The following is a 17,196-nucleotide window of genomic DNA, read 5'->3' on the forward strand; positions in this document are numbered from 1 at the left end:
AGATAATGCATGCAGAGGACTCTGCTGCCTCCAGATTGCTCTGCCAAACAATACAAGGTCAGTAGATTATAAGCTTTGGAAACGTCACTTTGACGTTTCTCTATAAGTACAACAAGTTGCATTGGGATTCGTGGACAACATAGATACAGTATGGAAGTATATGGTCCAGCTCCATATGATTGGCTGGTGCAGGGCTGTGGCTTCGAGCGGCACGTGGTCAGGTGGGCTCATCTCGGTGGTGTGGAGGTCGGGTCTTTTCCACAAGGCGAGGTCTGTCTAATCTAAACGACATACTATCTCCTGACATGCAATGAATAATACAGAATATAAACCATGTCTAGACACCTATAAATTTGTAGACACATATTTACACATTCCCGCCTCAGGCCTTTGTAGGAGTGAAGGATGGAAGAGTCTTACCCTCCAGGTGCTTTATCAGTGGGCTTGATCTAAGAGTTATTTGCCATGGTGCCCCAGTGCTTGTATGAGTGGATTGATAGGTGTTGGTTTTAGGCAGGATATATATTGACATGAGAACAGTCATATTGGGGCACTACATGGTGGTCAGTGGGGAAGGGTCACACTTCTGCTACATCAAAGAAACCATGTAGGGGCAAAGGTTGTACCAGCAATAACTTCCAAAGGTGGGGGTGAGAGGAGCAGGAGCAAATTAGCGAGGACGGTTGGGCCACAGGTTGCGATTCACCCCGGTCACCCATATGGCAATGAGCTCAGAGGAAGAATAAAAAAAATACAGTTTCTGTTTGCAACAATTCGCACCACAGCATCCGTGAGAAATGAGCCTGGACAGCAAAGACACGGGAGGAGGAGGTGGGGGCTGTCAGTGCGCGCAGTGTGTGGCACTGCAAAAGGGAGAGAAGGCTTTTCAGGGCTCGGGATGTGGCCTAGTCCACAAATGGAGTCTGTAGGTACACAAAATGGAGTCCTAATGTGTCTTACAGTGGCCCCTCTTCTGCTGTAGGCAGGGAAGGGCAAGGAGGACATCTCCTCACTACTGCATGAGTATTAAGTTTCCTTTGTGTCGAATGTACGGGGGGCAAAATGACCCTTCCTCCCTTACATTCCCCCTTTTGTTACATCTAAAGTAGCAAATTACTTTTATTATTATTAATGCTGCTCCCACAGTGTTCCGCCTTCTTCACTGCCTCGTCCCAAGCGGGGGGTTCCTTTTATGGGCATCCAAGCTCTGCATACCCCTCTTAAACTCTGGCCCCGTCCGGCATACTCATCAGGAGTACATGTCATATATATACCCCCATCCCCATTCAGGTCTACCTACACCTCCCTATACCATTGTAATTCCTGGGGTTCTTTGATAGTTGTGTGGTACAAGCTGTCCACTCTATCACCAGTGTTACGATATACTGCTGTCATGCGAAATTTGGGTTCAGGGTTATCTCCTTTCAGTATTTGTGCATCTTTCATTGTAGGCTCTTTACTGGACTGCCCATTGTCACCACATCATTGCACTACTAGGCATGGATTTTGCACAGCATTGAACGCCTACCTGGCACACACAAAAAATCAGTAACAAAAATACTATGCCAGGGATGAGTATTTTCATAGTGGTTCCAAACCAGGAGGGAATCCAGTCAAAAATTGAGTCGAACCAGCCCCTTGGTTGCACCCCTCCTTCCTTCTTTATTCTTTCCCCGATGTTGTGAATTGCTGTTATCACATGCGATAGAGTCCCATTGTCAGCATCAGCAGAAGGCACGAATGTGCAACATGCACTCCCGATTTTTTGGCAAACACCGCCGTCCATAGCTGTGAGGTGGTCAAGGATGTAGCGGTTTTGCATGGTCATCAACCGCAGGGCTCTAAGTTCTACTTTGATGACGTTGAACGCCTCTTCATTGTCGTTTGCAAACTGAATCAGCTCCCACTGCACTATTTGGAGCCATTTGGCATTGGCTCATGTCTGGATGCTTGGTACAAGTGATGCAAAAAATGTCTGCAGTATTGAAGAGCGTGTATTGATCTGGGATTTGTGCCAACATTTCTGATGATTCACTGGAAATGTAGTTTGATGCTCTCCTTTTGAGAGACACTCCTGCAGCTCATCCTCCGGCAGGATGTCATATGTGGGGGATTCTTCGGTTGTTGACTGGGGTGCGTGAGACATTCTGGCAGGCACCCTTTCCCCCTGGACATGGCTTTCTGCAATCACCATCAGGGCCGAATGCAGTGTGGCCAGGGAGCCGGTACCCCTCCATGACGGTGGGAGATGCAGTGCGCTTGCTTGCCGCATACCCAGTAAGTGCCTATTAAGGCTGCTGTGCCTTTCTTCATGTCGGGGAGGATGAGTGTTTTGTGGCAGTGTTTGTTTAATCCCATGTGCACTTTTCCTTCCCTGTGAAAGCAAAGTTCGTATTGTACTTCTCGTTGGATCTTGATGGGTTTTTCGAGAGCTGTTAACCATGTCAGTTTGGCGATGTGTTAAAACCAAATTGGGGTGCATGTTTTTTAACCCCTTGAAATTTCTCCTCTGGAAGTCCTCGCAGTGCTTCTGCTTTGCACATTACTGCCTCTTCTTGCCACCTGTTTTCTGTAAACATTGTCCCTTTTACAACAAAAAAGTCTCATTCACGCAGAGTACTCCTTGAGGCTTGCTGTGAAAGGTTTTCTCATTTTTTAGCAGCTGCAGCGTTACTGTGTGTGCTTGGAAGGTACTTCAAATTCTACAAAGAGCCAGATAAACAAGACATTGGGTATCTGCTAAAGGTGCTTCCTGGGGCATAAGGACCTTGGGTGTTCCAGACGCATGGGGTATTAAAGAGCAAACATAACAACTTTCATTTGTTGCCTATTTGGCCATGGCACTCATATCACAGTGCCATTTATTGGACTGATCAGGGTGGCGGGGGTCTTCTACCGCATCTAATCCCAGGCCGTGGTAGGCGTCATATCTTTTACGTTCTGCCGCCCCCCCCCTTTTTTGCTTACTGTTCCCCCCTAGATCATTTTGTAACTTCATCAACCTTTGATACCGTATAGCAAAAATGCCTGACCACATTTCATCATTATGTTCAAGAGTGCTCTGCCAAGGTAGTGGGACAGAAAACATTTGTGGGGTCGGGTTTGGGATATAAAGTGCATGTACTTGCCATATGAGGTAGGTTTGTTGGTTGTGTGCGTGTTTGAAGATAGGGTATTGATACATCAAAGAATTAACTGTCAGCATTATAATCATTCAAAGCATTCTCATCATAATTCATTTCAGAATATGTGACCAGTGGGGCCCTAACCATGTGATTCTTGTGTAGAGAGGTGAGATTAAGATTTGTGGAGACATTATGAGCCCAAATTACTTTAAACCCATTCCAGATGAGGTGTGTTCCCTCCTGGACCAGTTTTACCCCCACCCCTCCCTTTTATACCCACAAGGATGAAAGCTATTCTCCAGTATAAACCTAAGCAAAACAACATTATAGAAAACACTATGGCAACAAAGTAAAGGCTGCATTTGTATGTATAAACTCTAGTAGTGGTAATATTTTCCCTATTGCTATCCAGTTCTGTGGCGTTGTCATTGAGGGCCCTCGTTTCCACCATATTTGAACCTGAGAGGGCAATACAGTTTGTTAAGTACACATGTAAATTACTTAAAAAACATTAACTTTTTTCTTTAGGCACTATAGACAAGAGAAGTAGTGATAGAGAAAAGGAGAGGGAGAGAGAGATAGAGTTAACCACTTTTTCACGTTCATTATTAAGAAACTATACAGTATACTCATATTCATATTTTGTCTCTTATTACTCATATTCACTTCAATATTTATTCTTTTTCTCATCATGGTACAGCCCATTCTTGCTCTTGTGGCTGTTCTCCCTCAGGCACTGTGCTGCCATGTGCCTTCCTGACATCAGAGAGGTGTATCCAATAGTTCAGGCCCTTAACTTTCACCACAGAAGGTGTGCAGTATATCACCTCATAAGGGCAATGAAATCTTGGAGAGTTCCATCTCCGTACAAAGCTGCGCACATACACAAACTCTCCGGGCATTAACATAGAAGTGGGACTGTCTGATGCTGCTGTGTTGGTGTCTGTTTCCCCTTCTCATTTGAATGGTGGGGCTATCTGTTTAGCTATGCTTTCCACTACTCTTCTGAGTTGTGTCAGATACTACCTGAATGTATCTCCCCATTACTGTGGCAGCTCTATGAGCGTCAGATGCTCTTCTTACTGGGGACAGTGGTGTTTGCATGTGTCTCCGTGTCACAATGTCGTGCGGGGAAAAATGATGGTCCTTGCTTGGCTGAGTTCTCAGCTGAAACAGAGCTAGGGGCTGGCAATACACCCAATTCTACTTTAGGGTGTGACACAGTTTGGACAATCTGCTTTTGAGGAGGCCGTTTATGTGATGGACCACCCTGTTCACTTGCAGGTGGTAAATCGAACATAGTTTGTGTATTATTCCTAACAGGGATGTCACTTCTTTGAAAAGGTCATTTACAAAATGGGTCTCATTTTCGGACGTATGACGTCACAAATGCCCCACCATGGGAATACCACTCTTACCAAACATTTGGCACCACATTTCATGTCTGGGTGTGCACAAGGACCTGCTTCCACCCAGTGAGAAAAGGGACAAACCACTACTATGTGATACCTTGCCCCATTGCACCTTTCCCTCATGTCTGCGTAATCTATGTGTAGTTCCCGGAAAGGTCCACTGGGCCGGGGGAGTATGCCTCACAAGGTTCTGAGTGTCATCCCCGAGTTGTATGTTTGACAAGTGATATACTCTATTGTCATTTTAGTCAGGTGTTCCTGGAGGTTTGGGACAAGTCATTCTTCTTGAGTGTCTGCGGCTGTGTGTAGTTTTGAGGTGTGTGCCAGGAAGTGCAGCTGCTGGAATGCTGTGTGTAATAGCTCTATAGGAATTACTACTTTCCCTCTTATCTCCTGACGCCAGAGGAGATCTGTTGGTGATTGTTTACAACCTCTTCTCACCCATATTTCTTGCTAATCATTTGGTGCGCGTTGTTGTAGCTCAATTATCTGTGAAATTGGCACTGAGTTATATCCCTCTTCGTTGTCTTCCTGCGTGTTATTTTTTAGCACAAATTCTACTGCTTCGGGTTTGTGAAAGTATGCTGCCTGCTTTGCAGCAGCATCTGCTGCCGCCTTTCCTAATGAGATGATGTCATTATTATTGGTGTGGGCCTGGCATTTTACTAAAGCAATGACTGAGGGCTCGGCTAATGCTTCTGTTAGGTCATTCAATAACTATGGATGATTTACTGGGGATCTGTCTGCCCTCCTGATACCCCTCCTCCACCATCGTGATAACCCGGCATGTAACGTCGTCATCATGTACGCTGAGTCTGAGTAGATTGTTACCGTGCATCCTTTTGCTGTGTGTAGCGCTTTAATTAGCCCAATCAGTTTTGCTGCTTGAGCTGAATAATGTGAGGGGAGTCATTTCTGCACTATGATCTCATACTCTTCACCCTCCAACCTCACTACTGCTGCACCCATGTGATTTTCACCTGTCTCTGGGTCAATGGATGTTGGTCCATCTATAAAGTACACTTCACCTTCTTCTAGTGCGTTCTCCCTTGCCTTGGGAATGTCGTCACCCTCCCTCTCATAGGTGGCACAGTCGTGTTCCTGCATGTCTTCTACTGTGCATGGCTCTGTGATAAAGGTGGCTGGTTGACAGCTTTGCAACGTACCACTTGAATATTTGAGCCAGAAATGATTATTTCATATGCTTTAGCTCACTGTGTCATGAGTGTGGATTTCGATCACTCAAGTATGACAAACAATGAGTGTTCAACGAATAGTGTCACTGAGCACCTCATCACTATAGTGGCGCTTTTTTCAATCGCGAAGGCGGCGGCTGCAAGAGCTTGTTCACACTCGAAATGCCCTTGCATCACAGAATCCAAAGTGCCGCTGTAGTAGGCCGAGGCTTGTGGCCTTATGATGTTTTTGTGTAAGTACTGCTGTCATGAGTGTGCCATCACAGTGTCACAAATAAGTAGAATTCCCGGTCATAATCAGGGGTTGCCAGAACTGGTCCCGTTGAAATGAGATCTTTTAATTGGTAAAATGCTGTGATCATCTCTTGTGTCCATTTTAGTGCTGCGCTCTCTTTTTGTGCCTCTTTGAGTGCTTGAAGTAGGGGGCGTGTTTGTGCCGCATAAATAACTATCCAGTTACATATGCCTAGAAACTTTTGCATGTCTTTTACGGTTTTGGGCATTATTGTTGCGCGTATTGCTGCTGCTCTGTCTGGAATTATTTGTTTGCCATCTTTGGATATTAATTGCCCCAGATGCAGTACTTCTGCTAGGCAGTACTGCAATTTTCCTTTGTCCACCTTATATCCTTTGTGTGCCAATAAGTTCAGCAATGTTATTGAGTCTGCTCTGCACTGTTCTTCACTTTCACTACAAATCAGAAGGTCATCTACCTATTGAATTACTGCACTTTGAACATCAATGTTGCCAAGATCTTCATGCAATATTCTGTTGAAAATACTTGGGCTCTCACAATAGCCCTGGGGTAATCTGCAATGTTTATATCTGTTCCCCACTAGGGTAAATGCTGTCCGATATTGGGAACTCGAGTCAAGTGGTACCGAGAAAAAAGCATTTTTCAAGTCCACCACTGTGAAGCACATGGCTTTTTTTGGAATGCTGCAAAAGATGGATGCAGGGTTTGGGACAAGAGGGAACTCCTTCTGTATGACCTCATTAAGTGGCCTAAGTCCTGTATCATCCTCCAAGCCCCGCCCCTCGCTTTCTTAATCGGATACATCACTGTATTACAAGGCGAATTTGATGATCCATTGTTACCTTGCTGCAATAGTGCATGTATGGTTTCTTTTATCCCCGTCTCTGCTTCCCTGGACAAGGGGTACTGTTTGACTTGTGGCAGAATTGCACCAGCTTTGAGTTTTATTTTTACTGGTGTCACTTCCTGCAAGAGTGCTACACCGCAGTGGCCTGTGGTCCACAAGCTTATGGGCACCTGTTCCATATCGTCATCAAAAATTGATGGTGGTGCACTGACAATGGCCATTAAGGGGTTGGTCACTCGTCTGTTTTGAATCATTATGTCACATGGCATGCAGATTTCCATTATAATTTCCCTGTCATGGACATTGTCAGTGAACAAGTCCTCATCAGTTAAATCATGCAGTACTAGGTTTGGGTCTATGCATAACACTGTCCTCCATTCACATCCATGCCTGTCCAGTCCTATCGCCACAGTACGTTTAGCTGATACTTGCACTCCCTGTAAGTCTAAAGAGAAGACGGTACCTGGTACAATCTCTGGGGCCGCCACTGGGTGGAAAATAAAATTAGAGTGCACTCTCCATTCTTTCTGTGTTATTTCCGGCACCACTCTTGCTAGGACCTGTATTCCATAGATATAAATGTCTGCATCCGTGGACACCCCCCTCACTGCTACTTCATTGGTTATGGTGTTAATCATTAGCATTGCCCTGAGTGGGCATACCTAAGGAGTTGAGCATACAACACCCCTTTCCGTAAACGAGATGGTCATATTGAGTTTACAAATGAGAGCCCTTCCTAGCATTTATTGGTGAGTCTTCATGGTATAGTAGGGGTGCTCGCACTGTTTTTTGTCCCACCGTTACATCCAAATCTTAAGTGTAGGGAACCTTTAAAATTGCTCCAGAGAATCCCTGCATTTCCAAAATTTTGCTCGAAAGAGAAAACCGTCCTTCCATGAGGCACGATTTTTCTGCCCCTGAGTCCACCATAAAGATAAACTGCTTGTTTCCTATCTCCTCACCCACCAGTGGTTCCTCGTCTGGACATAGAGTAGTTGATAGGACTGGACAAACAAGTGCTCTCAGTGCGCTGTCCTAATCTGGATGGGTATTTGTTCCTGGAAAGGAGAAGACGCTTTCCCCGACCATGGCTGTCCCGTTAAATGGTGTTGGTGCGCCATTAGCTGTTGTGATGAAAGGATTTGTGTGTGTTTCCCATGAAAGTTTGACGTGTTAACCGTTGTTGCATCCCCGGTTGTGGAGTTTGGGGTCCTTGCTGTGATTGTTGAGGCCCTAGTTGGTAATTATTGTCACAATGCTCTCGTTGTCCGCACCCTCCCATGGGCAATCCATACGGGCTGCCTAGGTGGGGGTGACCGAACTGCTGCTCATTGCCAAATCGCTGTGCATTCCGATAGCACCCCATGGGTCGAGTGCGACATTCCCATGAAAAATGACCCCATCTCCCACAGGACCAACATGGTCCTTGTCCCCCTCCTCGAGGCCCTTGCCCTCCATATCCTCCTCTCTGTCTCCTGTACCCACCTCTTACTCTTCCAGGCCTTCCCTGCCATTTGGGCCCCTCATACTGCTCCTCTCCAGCCCATTGCTCCTGCCCGTTTGCTGACTGTGTTGCTGCCATCCTTGCCTGTAAAGCTACTGACCCCTCCTCATCTTCCCCCTGTCTTCCAGACGGTAGTGCGGCTGTTACGGCCACAACCTTCACCAGCTTATTTTGTACAAGCTTTGCTTCATCTGCCAACCTTCACTGTGCGATTTCTTTTTCCCTCTCTTTGATCCTCCTACAGTGGTGTACTATGATACTCTGTATTTCGGGCCAGCCCCTGGCGTCTATCCGGGCAATTTTATCTAAGGCCTTCTGTCCCTCTTTTGGGAGGCCTCTTCTGATAATGAAGTAAAAAAGGGCAGTTAACTGGTCCCAAGCGGTGCCCGTCTCCGCCCTCCACATGTCCTGCACCCGAAGAATGTACTGTGCACCATCTTCGCCATCCCCCATGGAGCATTGCATCACCGAGTGTAAATCAGGGGTTATCAGGGAAGGTTCTTTGCACTGCATCCCATACCAGGGCCCTTACTTTATTAAAAGATGACCCGTCATGGTGGTCACACTTGATTGTCACTCCCAGGAACCCTGCCTTCACCCACATCCCGTCTGCTTGGTCACCCACGGCATACACTAGCAAGCTTTTAACATCTCCTATGGCCAGTGGGACCCCTACAGTTTTTTTCTCGAAGGCTTGTATCCACTTGCTCGCCCCTCCTGACAGCGGAGGCAATGCTTTTAACAGATTAGTTTTGTCCAGGGTACATAATGAGGCCTTTCCGCTCCCTTGTGAATGAGGGGCATCTGTAATTTTGTCTTCCCCTTTGTCTTACTTACTTTTAATCCTTTTTTTGTCAGTACCATGTTCCCTACCCTGCTCCTGAGCCTTCCCGGCCATCTTTCCCTCACCGGTCCCCCTTCCCCCGGCTGTGTTGGAAGCAGCAGCAGCAAACCTTCTGCAGCTGCTCCTTCCTCATGTTCGTCTAAATCGCTCCAACATTCTTCTATTTCCCTGTCAGACGCTGTACTTCCTTGTTCATCACTTGTTTGGTCAATCCCGTGCTCTACTCGTAGTACTTTTATTGGAGTATTGTTAAGGTGGAAGAAAAATTCCCCTGACTTCCACTCATCCTCTGTCAAACTGGAGTTTGTTTGATGGAGATGGTGATGGTGTCTCTCTGCCCCCTGGCAACATTTCACTCCTATCACACAGTGCTCTCTGCTGGGTTAATTCAGCTTGTGTGGTGGCTAGTTGTGCTTCTACGTGGGACCATATAAACCTCTGGGATCTTAAGGGGGGAGGTGCTGCAGCGGGTGTTGAGGGCGCGCTAGGCTGTGGTAAATATGATGAGTCACTATATCCTTCTGCAAGCCAAGTTAGCAGGGGTATAATTTTTTGGGATCCCCTCCCTCACTTTCTCCCCCCCCCCGTACTCATGGGCCAGATACCGCTTCAGGTGGCGCTTTCTTTTCCGTGCTACTAGCAGGAGGTGTTTCTTCGAACATCCTCCAAAGATCCAGGACCTCTTGTCTATTTTGGAGTTGTTTCCCTCTGTATTTGGCCAGTAAATATGTTGTCACAAGGTCCAATACCCTTTTATCGAATGATCCCCCGTCCGGACATTTGTAATTTTAAATGTATATGAAATAGATTTATAATTGTAAATTATATGGGTTTAAGGAACTGTTCTGTGTTATGCTTCAGCAGGAGGGGTAGAATGTTATAATGGAACCTGATGTTAAGGTTCCGCAAGGGAATGTGTTTGTGCTGTGGAAGGGCAGTTGGAGAGAGATCTGCTAGAGGATGGTTGGGGGTCTTTAATCTTACATGTAACTGGGAAATAAATCCTAAACCGTCTTTCATCAAAGTGTGACTTCTCATCATTACAATGGTGACAAGGATCTGAGAAGGACCCTGCCAGGCCTCAAACGAATGAGATGGGATTACGGAAAGGGTGAATCGTTGTATCATGGATGCTGTACGAATGAGTGGAGTAACAGGTAAAGGTAAGAGAATTGAGGTTAGAGAGCGGCTGTCAATACTTCACTTTGCACAGTGAAACCAGCGGCCTGTGGAATAGTTGCTGTCATAGGTCGATGTGCAGTTGTGGATTTGCATGCTGCTATGCTCACGCGACTGACTTAGGTGATTGAGCTGTGAGCTTATACTTTTGTTTCTTCCATATCGAAGGAGGTATGGTGAATCTTTTTTTTTACTCTTCTAATTTTGGAAAGTAATCTTTGGAAAAGAGCATCTTTCGAAATTCACCTGCACCCGCCGTGTTGCGCGGAACGCCATGGTTTCCATTGTGATTCGCATTCTCAGCAGCGCTCCTACATTCCATGGTCCAGGAAAGGACAGATCGACTTCGAGAGAGGACTGGGAGCGCGGGCGCGATGGCTGTGTGCACCATATCTTAGCAACGCCTGGAAAACGCGACAGCAACGGCGTAATGGGGGAACTGCACCAGCGACTCTCGCATTGGTTTGGAAACGAAAATCAGCTGATTGAAGTGTTGTCACGCTACGTACTGGGCTGTCTACTGGGCTGTCGCAGGAACGTGCAGACAATGCTCGTAGTGGCGTGAACGCCCAGGGCCCGAGCAGGGAAGGCGTGCACGTCCCTGAACGGAGTTTCCTACAGTTGGATATTAAGGTGATTGACTTGGATAAACTGAACTCAGTGTTCGCGTTGGCGAGCTGTGACTAGTGCCTTTTTGGACTGATACGTCGGTGGCCAAAGAGTTTCGAGTAGACCTACAAACACTTGTGAGCAGAGATAAACATTGAAGGGTGGCTATGGCAGGTGTTCCTGTGCCACCCATGTTTATGGTTAGCCCAGGTCCAATGAAGATAAAATGGGCAGCATGGAAAAAGGGTTTCTTGCATTATGTTAAAGCAGCTTGAGGGAATAGCATATCAGCTGAGCGCAAGGTGTCTATGTTAATGCACTTTATTGGGTACGAAGGAGATCAAAACACCCACTAATGAGGTATTAAGGGTGGGTGAACAAAAGGAGTATCACAAAGGTATTAAGAAGAAGGGAAAGGATAGAGTACTTAAAGGACCGGAGATGGGAACTGAAAGAGGCTTGGGTATGAGGGGGAGTAGAAGAGACGAAAACTTTTTTTTCGTTGTGCGAACTCTAAGCACTTTGCAAATTCACCTTTATGTCCAGGAAGGAAAGCATTGTGACAATAAATAGATACATTTTTTTTTCTTTGGGATAGTAAAGGGGGGATGTGTGTTGTGTATTATGCTTCAGCAGGAGGAGTGGAAGTTATGATGGAACCCGATGTTAAGGTTCCGCAAGGGAATGTGTTTGTGCTGTGGAAGGGCAGTTGGAGAGAGATCTGCTAGTGGATGGTTGTGGGTCTTTATTCCTACCTGTAACTTGTTAATAAATCCTAAACAGTCTTTCAACAAAGTGTGGCGGCTCATCATTACAGGAACTAAATGAAGAACGGGGATAGTTTGACACTACAGAGACAAGTGAGTGTAAGCGTGGGCCCCTTTGCCCCTCTGCAGGGGATCCCGTGTTCTCCCCAGGAAGGGTTAATGCATAAAGCACATGCTAAGATCTAGCAGCTGGTTTAACTACCTGAAGGGTTGATGGGGGTGACAGACTGATCTGGCGGTAGATCATTTTTTTTATTGGCTATTAAAAAGACCTATTATATTTTTTAAATTATAAATTTGCACTATATATTTTTGTTGACTTCATTTTCTGAGAGCACTTTTTTTAAATCTTGGAAACATGTGCAGAAACCAAGAACAAGGCCTCCTGAACAGTGTGCAGAAAAATGCAAACAAAGCCCAGTTGGCACAAGCAAGCCGTCCCACTAGCATACCTGTGCTCCTAACATCTGCAGTCTCAAGTGGCCTTTGGATCACATACTTTCTAAAATATCAATGACTTGGCAGCGAAAGAGACACCGAACCACACAAACAAAAAGAAACGGACTAATCAATTGACTGAAATTTATTTATTTAGCACAAATAATGGTATTTACAATGACTTAGAAATGCGATGGTCAAAATTAAATAAAGAAAAACTCATATACATATACAAATACTTAATCTGAAATAATATAAAATAAACTCTTATGATACAATATAATTCGTTTTTACAATATTTTACATGGAGGCACATTCTGCCTTCAGATGTCTTCATCAGTCTGTACACTTCAGTGCCCCATGGCCTGGGTAAATAGAACCCTCACTGACATGCCAGCTGCCAGTGGAAGTCTTTTTCTCACATTCATTTAGTGGGCTTCATTGTTTTATATTTTTCTTTGAGGTGCTTAATTTCCAGTGTTGCCTTGGACGCTCCTTGTTCCAAAATCTACATTCAAATACTGTGAGACCATTTGTGATTCAGCGGAGTTGTCAAAGGAACGAGACGAGTTTCAGGCTTGCCCAAGTAAATATGCAAAGAATACACATTCGGTGGCAAGGATCTGTAACCTTTGATTCACCAGATGTTTAAACTACAACTCCCATCAGCCCTAGTCACCCTAGTGAATAGGAAAGAATCATAGGAGTCTGGAGAACCACTGGTTGCAGATTCCCCATTCAAATTTTTTTCTGGTTAATTCTGCAGCTCTGCCAGGTGCCCTCTGGAGTCTCTGACCAGTTAGTAGGGCCTGATAGAAACAAAGACACAGCCTCCCACTGACCTGGGTCAAGCGCTCAATGGATAATGTGCCCATCAGACACAGGAACATTAATTCTGTATATTATTCACTTCTGGATTGGCACCCCACCGTGAACAAAGTCCTCACACAATGTCCAGCATTGAATCTGCACATGGTTTATTTGTAGTTATTCTGATTCGATGCCAGAATCGCAGCTCGTGTCACTGCTCCCAGCGTCGCTCTCGGAATCAGACTCTTCGTAGAAGGCGATGGTGGCTTGAACTGGAAAGTTTGAGAGTAGAGCCTCCCCGGCGATATATAAGTGATCAGAGCTCCTAGAGTTGGGCCAAAACAATCTGAAATAAAATATAGGTTCGATTTAGATCAACTTCCTTTTTTAGAAGGCAGAAACATTAACATGCACTGATTTTCACAATTATCAGCGTTGTGAGGTCTGATTGTAGGATCACAATAGAAAAAATGTTCACCAATTTCAAGTGTAGAACTTCTGAGCTTTCTGTAGCGCACTGGTATAAAAGAGAGCCTATTAGGAAATGGGGCCCCAAGAAGCCCTGAGCAGAGTCCCTAAACTTGCATTTAAAAAACCTAATAGCCGAGGAGATCTGAAAGCAAAGCAAACAAGACTGTCCATTGTCTATCCTTCTTTCCTATAGGGCCACTGCTGTGCCGATGACATGATTTGCATCTCAAGTAAAGATCGGCCAGTAGCGCAACGTGATCTGAACCACAAGGCAAGAAATCAGAGCCAGGGTTATCAATAGTCAGAACGGGCATAAAACTGTTGAAAAAATGACTGTAACACAGACTTCATAAATATTGGGTGTAACACCAGCATTCAGTTGTACTAAGCTAGCGCTGACTTCCTGTATAAGTGGGATCAGGCACCTGCAGATCGCCTGATATATCAGCCTACAACTCCTAGAATCCCTCACCTATGACTATGCTGGGTAGGACTAATGAGACCCCCTAGGCAGTATCGTAACATCTCACAGTGTAGAGTTGTGCACGCTTAATTCTTTTATAAAAGTAGATATCACACGTTATCTCTGTGAACGTTCTACAGGAGCCCTTTTGTGTATATTACTTGAATTTAGCATTAATAACCCCATGCAGGATTCACTGGGTGGTAAGGACCCGGGGCCCAAGTTATAGGCCTGAGCAATTTGAGGACCTTAACCCCGGCCCCCTTAGAGGCTCATGAAGACAGCAGGGGTTGGGTTGTTATTGCAATTAGCACCCCAGGTTTTAAGCCAAGGGATTTGAATGAGCGGGACACACTGGACGCAACCTGTTCATTCAAACAAACACTCATCCAAGTGGGCTGCCATGGAAATGGAAGGCAGGGCTCCTTTCTGAGTCCATCTTCCATTTCTATGGCGGCCCACTGAACTAGCAGGTACGTGGGAGGGGGAGCAGGAGGCATGGGTTAATATTGCTCGTAAGTCTGCTGCGCCCTCCTCTGCTGCTAAGGTTCTTTTCCATATGTATTTCCAGTGGGATAGTGGGTAGTACTCAGATTGCTATACTTGCAGCTCCTGGCACGTATAGCTCCCGTCCAGCGCATTGAGAGAAGAGCACCTCAATTTACATATCAATCTGTCTCTCTAATCATTTTTAATCATCTTCTATAAATACCCGGCCAACGGGTACTGAAATCAGACAATCACTTCAAAGTGCTGTGAAGGTTGATGGAACCCTTCCGAGCTAGAGCTGCAAGCCCTACTCCAGATCCTAGTCAGAGGATGGAGGAGGGGGAACCAGGGTAAGAGGGTGTGTCGAAGGGGATGTTATTTCATTATAAATGGAAAACCCATTCATCGCTAATCTCCATTTGCAAATAACGATCAACAGCACCAGGAAAATAACAAATGCATGTGTCCACGTTTTCTTCTGCATAGGTTTATTGAATTTCAGTTTTCCTACATTTTTATGAATAAAACATGAGGCAAATCTTTCGTTTTACTTTACTTCACTATTTGTACCAAACCATTCTAATCATCATTTCCTTTTCATGAATGAGCGAGGTCTGCTATCACAGAGCAGCAAGGGTTATCAGGACAGATGTGATGTCATCACTGTACTGTTATTATAATTTTCTAACGGTCATATCCCATGTGAAATCCAGACTTCTAGTATTGTAATAATAAATACCATAACACAGGGTTGAGGTTAATTAAGCTTGATTGTCAACTTGATTTCCTTGATACCCCTAAAAAATAAGTTATATTTTTCAAATATATGTTGGATTTCTCCGGTGTATCAGGAAATCAAGATGGCAATGTTTCATGTATGCTTGTGTAAATCCAGCTGGCACATCATTGCTAGTTTCCAGTATACCCACACAGCGTGTCATTGCCAGTTTACACCATGGTCCGTACTCAAAATACATTATGTCCCACTTGTCAGATCACTGAAAGTTTCCATTATGCCCACCTGGCACATTATGGCCAGTTTCTTGCATTAGCCCACTTAGCACGTCACTGATAATTTACACTATGCTCCCTTTGACATCATTGTGGGTTTCTGGTTGTCCCTTTAGCACTTGGTGACCCCTTTTGAATATATTCAGCTAACCCATCATTGCCTGAACTTGACTGACATCGCCCAGCTTTACCGTCTGCTTCTGTTGCTGGAAAAAAAGGAAACCGATGCTCCCAAGGTGGTCTAGAAGCTGGGTTATTTATCAGCAAAACCGCAACCAGCGGGGGACGCCACAGTAAAGACTCCAATAGCAGCCCTGGCACATAGCCAGGGAAGCGGCTTGGGAGGCGTGGTGGCGGGCCAAGAGGTGGGTGGCACCAGAAGCGGGGGAGGATCTCCCTGGCGCAGAGCGAGGTGGCGTCACTTTCATTCGCCGCCGCTAAGCGCCAGAAGCAGTAAGCCAAAGGGTTTTGTGCAGCGTATTAAGGGAGGGTGAGCGTGAGGTGCTCTCCCCCTGCATCAGAACCCGAACCTTCTGATCAGAAGACTCCCTGCCACCACTGCAAACGCATTCGACCGCTACCCGCGGCCCATCGCGGAGAAGACCCTGTGAAACCAGCCCTACTGTGACAAGTCCACACAGGCCATTATGAATTCTAACCCTCGACTATATGCTCAACCCGAGAAGATGGAGTAATGAGGCTCCAGCCTCGGTATCCAAAAATCACCGCTGATGGATAAAATCTATCAGCAAGAAGAAGAAGAAGACGTGCCTGCTGGTGCTCTCCCTCTCTGCTCCCACTGCCCCGCGCACGAGAATGGGGGAGCTGCTGAGGCAGCTTGGTTCATTCATGTTCTGCTTTTGACTTGAATTTTCGCTGGGGTGGGGTGGGCTGCAAGGCCGGGTATGCACTAGGCAGCCTGCAGGCCCATCGCAATCAGATCTGAGTGGGGCTGATGACTACTTCGCTCTCCACACATACATTAGTCGCCATGATGCTGGGGCAAAGGCACAATTGGGTTTCCAAACCCATAATTAGGTGCAGTCGTAAAACAGGTGGCATTTGGAAATTTGGATTTTTCTGTTACCTTGCTCGCTTCAATAAACTTAAAGTCACTGCACTCTATTGGATTGCATTTTTCCTGATAAAACGAATAGTGACAGTGAATTTGTGACCCTATTATACACTCCTTTCAACCTCCCATGTGGCGTCCCTCCAGGGTCTTCCCCATCTACTTGGTGGTTTAATGTCTACATGCACCTACTGACTCATGCCACTTTTGCTTGTATTTCAACATGCAGGCCAATGAGACCAAGCTCAGAATCCTTCTCGGTAATGACGCCTCCCTAATAGGAATCAGCATAGAAGCCTGATTATCTGCGGTCCAAACCTGTATGAACTGAAGATAGCGGTGTCTAAATCTCGGGGGAAAATAACTCCCCCTTTGTGGCCAGGCCCCAGTGATCATAATTATGAAATATGGGCCAAAGAACTAACCCCTGCTCCAGAAAGAAAAACCTGGGGGCCTCTTTCGATGAAGGCCTCCTATTCTCACAACACATCTCACCCATGGTTAAGAGCTGCCATTTCACCCCAACCATTTTCGGAAAATCCTCCCGGCTCTCATGTGTAATGATAGATGGCTGTTGTGGAGACTAGTTTGGTAAAGCCAAAGTCGGGGATAATTCGATAGTATTAGGCCTTCCCAACAAATAAATCTCTAGGCTATAGTCAATAAGAAATGGGTGAAACAACTAGTATTTGGCCTTAGAGAA

The sequence above is a fragment of the Ambystoma mexicanum genome, chromosome 3q (assembly GCF_040938575.1).
Source record: "Ambystoma mexicanum isolate Mex_15411 chromosome 3q, UKY_AmexF1_1, whole genome shotgun sequence".
Lineage (NCBI taxonomy): Eukaryota > Metazoa > Chordata > Amphibia > Caudata > Ambystomatidae > Ambystoma > Ambystoma mexicanum.